The sequence below is a fragment of the Leptinotarsa decemlineata genome, unplaced genomic scaffold, assembly GCF_025532065.1.
Source record: "Leptinotarsa decemlineata unplaced genomic scaffold, Ldec_3_MD MMD2_tig00000218_RagTag_RagTag, whole genome shotgun sequence".
NCBI classification, from domain to species: domain Eukaryota; kingdom Metazoa; phylum Arthropoda; class Insecta; order Coleoptera; family Chrysomelidae; genus Leptinotarsa; species Leptinotarsa decemlineata.
This window is the reverse complement of record NW_027412545.1, coordinates 769,745-774,847: the sequence shown is the minus strand read 5'-3', so window position 1 is coordinate 774,847 and position 5,103 is coordinate 769,745.

Genomic DNA, 5,103 nt, shown 5'->3' with positions numbered 1-5,103 from the left:
TTCAGGACTTGCATTCCTTTAATTAATATCTCTCGATTTATATTCCACAGTGGTTCGCTTTTAAATGTGCGAAAAATGTTTTTGAGTCGTTATCTCTTTTAATTTCGCACTTGTACTAAATCATTTCTGGTGGATTCTGTGTAAATATCAACGCCTGAGTTGTTTGACTTTACGAGCTGAATTTAAATTATATTAATGTATTTTTATCAGAAACCAAAAGTGGTATTACTACAGAGTAAATCGCGATGACTGCCGAATTTCTAATATTGTGTTTCGAAATAATATACCTGATATGATGGAGATTTTAAGCGTTACATTGATATGATAAGAAATATCCATAAAAAATAAATATTTTGTATTGTACACACATATACTATTTCTTTCCACCCATTTGATTATAACATACACAACCATGCAGAATGAAGGGCCAATACATCATCTAAAAAATAGACTCTGAGCTTTGAATCCGTAATATACCCTTCGACGTATTCGTTGAAAAGAAATAAAGAGTTATTATAACAACGAAGCAAACCCAACACGACCTTGGTTTCCATATGTTGCCATGTTTCCATATTCAGCTTGGCTGAATGCTTCGTTGGCCAACATACATGCAGCCTTCTTGAACTTTCTCCTAAACTATTGATGATCCCAGCCTGGGATCAATTGGTGTTATGTTGATGAGTCCAAACATATTCTGCTATTCCCGATTTGCTGGTTTCTCTTTGCTTAGTGTTTCTCTTGTGCTCAGCAATACGGAGTTTTGATGACCTCTCGATTTCCCCGATATAGGATTTGCCTCACCCACAGGGTATCCAATAAATGCAATTCTTGGAATCGCAGTCCGCGTTTGGTGGCCTGGTACACGTAAGGCTTCTACGGATGGTGATCACGGGTCTGAATCCGATTCTGATGTTGTACTTGGACTCAATTCTTCTTATCTTTTCCGACAATTCTCCGACGTAGAAAAGTGAAATTACTGGTTGTGACGACTCCTCTTCCTTGTGAGGCTCTTGCTTTCTTCTAGTCACAATCTGTTCCACCATCCTGTTCAAAATATTTTTTGATGATACCCAAATAATTGTTACTTTTGATGATGCCTAGTTTCTTTTCGAGGCCTATCTTCGTATTACCGAGCCCAAAGCACACTCCACTAGAATCTTGATGATTCCTCTGTTGGTATATTGATTGCTTAATATAATTGTTATTTTTAGCTATTGATTTTAATTTTCAATTTTTAATTTCATTTGTTCTTTCAAATATTTCAAATCATACTAGATCATATTAGACAAAGGAAGTCCGGAAGGTGTATAAAAATTATCACAGTATGACATATTGTATAGAGAGATCGAATAAAGGAAGTGACATTATAAAAAATATGACTGGTGAATTGGGAGGAGAAAATTTTTAGAAGAGATCAGTTTTTTGGAAAAAGCTTTTTGACTTCCTACTTCTTCATCACTAAAATGAAAATGTGGAAAATGGGTGCTTCATCTTGTAATACTATCTAAAATGGTGCTGATAAAGACAACTATCTTGTCCTGAAACTTCTAAGTGCACCATTGCGGAGTGTTCCATATAAGTGGAATTTTATACTCATTTATTTATCACATTGTGTATCATTTCTATTGATGATATCAGCCTCAATTCCTTAATGAATGTTTGTAGTACAAACTGACTGGGAAAAAGTGATTTCTGTGTAATTCAATGTTCATATGGAAGTAGTTGTTTGGGAAGGGTTTTTTCTCCCAGTTTGTATGTGAAAGACACTTCTGTGTATGTGATACACATCTTTATAAATAGTTTTTATTGTAGTTATTTTTTTTCTTTGAAAGTTTCCCACATTTTTTGTTTGATGATGGAGTAGAATTGAAGTGATGAAAGCCAGAAAGCTTTTCCGCAAAAAAATATGTGTGGTGTATTAGTGAATATTACAAAATGAGGTATAAGACTGAAAATATGACTTGGATTATTAACATGTTGCATCAAATGGTATTCACAATATAGAAAAAATATCAATAAATTATATAGGGTGGGCCACAAATTTATTAAAAAAACTTGTAGAGAGAAAATGATTTTGAATGACTGTTCAAAGAAGAATAAAGTCGAAAAATGTAAAATATATCAAGACTGCAGAAAATGCACAAAATTATGGTGTTTAAGATCTTTGCCAAAGGAACCCAATTTATCAGGCAGACTGAATCGGAGTGTATAATATAGAAATGAATTCACACGAATTTTTACTGTTTGTGTGTTTGCGACACCGAATTGCTAAGAACTTCAAGTTGAAGACTTTTGTTTTGAAAAACGTTTCTCATAAAAGTTTCAGATATTGATGAAGTCGGTAATTTGATAAATATACAAAGTTCTGAATGATAGGGAAGTGTACCAAAGTAATTGATCGAAGGTGGGACATTTGGCCTAGAATGAAACCAAACCAAGCACTGTTCTCAAACACCAGAACTGCATCATTATTCTCAAAGTGCGTTTCACCAACCAGTTTAGTGTCTACAGGAGATAGAATAGACTAAAGAGGCGCACTTGGTTGATAAAACGCGCGTCAAAAAGAGTGTTGCAGATCTGGGATCATTGCTTTTTTTGGTTTCTGAAGTTATGTTCTCAGAAATGAGATGGCATACTGCTGTTCATGTACAAATCTCTCTTATTTTTTTTTATTATGTTTAAGTTTGTCTTGGTATATACCGAAATATTCAGAAGTTAGTCCAAAATTAAATTAAATAGAATTTCGGTCAATAGTCCCAATTTTCACCAAAAACTTATGAAGCTGATTCAGAATGAATTTTATTGATTTTGATGTGTATCGATGCCCAAGAACAATTTTGTCCTGATTTCTTTCAGATGAAACAACATATTTTGTTACATATTTCCAAAAAAACTGAAAAAGTAATTTCTTTCAGAAGATAATTATGAAAAAAATGTTATTGATTTTCAGAAATGAAAACATGGTTTTTTCATTTTCCAATTGAAGTTTTTGAAGTTACTAGTAATACTATATCAGTAATTCAGAACTCAAGAAAGCAAGCATTCGTTATTCATCACCAGACAATATGGTTTCGACCCGCCATAGGTCACATCAGTGATAGTCTAAATCACGAATGCATTGATGAGTGTAGATTTTCTTCTGGATCAATATTTTCTAAAAGACAATTCACTATTGAATGCAGATCAATTTTCGACAAATCATTCATTTAGTCCTTGCACTAAATGGGATATCGAAAAGGGATTCCCAAATAAATTAACAACTGTAAACTGAAATCTGTTTAATATTTCAATATAAAAAAGTTTGAATTCTTCTATATGAGAGTTGTACTCGTAAAATACTTGTATTATTGTCAAACTGAAACAATAATATTCTGAAGCAATTTTTTTACAAAAGTATGAGTAAATCCTTCATATCATCGTATAATAAAGGCTATTTTTTGAATTTATTATTTCAATATTCAATTAAAACAGTGCACTTTTCGTTGTCTGTTTATTGAAATGTAATGTAAGATGAGTGTTGAATTGAATTGGTGTTTTCTGATTCGTGATTTTTTGTTTTCAATGCGCAATTTGTTTTATCATTTGTTTTTAATTTTCTTGACTTCTTCAGTCAGACGACCAATTTCAATAACGATGAAAGAATAATATCGTTTAATATCTGTTTTTGGTTATCACTTAATTCCAAGATTTTCACAAGATATTTACGAACAAAATTTCAAGTAAACCGTTGAAAACAGGTAGGCGATAGCTGCTGCTTCTTTTGTAGTTCGATAGTTGATAAATAATTCAGTATTCTTTAGATATCCTACCGACTGCGCCAATTCTAGATTCAGCACATGAGAACAACTTTAAAAAAAAGATTTGAATTTTCAGAATTCACAGCCGAACATTAGCTTCATATATCTCATTCGTTAATGGTTAATATATTGATTGCTACCTGTTTTCCGGGGTCGATAGGTTGATTCAGTTAATGAATATCTTTGATTTCTACATGAACTTCGCAGCATTCCTTCTAGTTGAAACAACGAAGTGTTTTTTCAGGTGTCCTCAGAAAAATTTTTTTAAGATTTTTTAAAATTTTTGTTTTTCATATTATTTGAAATCAGAACACTTTTGAGACGGGCAGAGAACTGTTTATATCGTTTGAAAAATATATGTACCTATATAATAATATAAAATTGATTGCCTGTTTTACGTATTCTTTGGCGGGACTTCTCGTGGAGATTGTGTGAAAATCTGGAATATCATTTCAATGTAGAGGAAAATATAAGCAAAACAATGATCCAAAGAACAAAGAATATCATTATGTGAAGCAAGTTAGTTAACCAATTTTTCTTTGGTATGATACTATTCATTGTTTCTGAAAGCATGTCTTTTGAAATTAAAAAGCAAAAAATATATTTCGAACTTCATTAATTTGTTTAATCGTTCGTTTCTACCGGGAAAGCTGCGGTGTTTAGCGGAATAAAAATGTTTCTGAAAATTGTTTGACGGTAGCCGGTCGGATCGACGTGGGTGCTTGAAGAGTGTTATCAGTTTTCATCAAGTAACGGGTCAGTCTATTCATAATATATTTTATAAATTCCGAACAGCTTCCACGAAACGAGAAATTGTCAGTTATTCAATTTCCCTAAAATTTTCTTCTTTTATGAAATGACTTAACAATTAAAATATCGTAATATAGCTCAGCAGCCTAGACTATAACTTCACTGACCCATGCTCTGATTCAATATAATTGTAATGTATTTTATTTCATTCCATGTTTTTCTATCGAGTAATTAACCCATTTGACGAGTTATTGGAAAATGTAATTCTGATAACTGTTCGATTTATAGGTGCGTTATCTTTTGACGTAAACAATGAATAAAAATGCTTCCATGAATTCGAAATATGTTTTTACGACCCTGCATTTAATGTTGGTCACCAACCCCTTCTGTTGACTTTTCACATTTCACCTTTAATTTCCGCCGAATGCATATTCATCAACCCACATTTTCCATAGTTTGAAAAGCCATTTTAATAATTAGATGGTCCAAGAGAAATACCCACGCACCTACAATCATTCGACCTTCATTGTCTTAACTACATTACCGGGAATGTGGC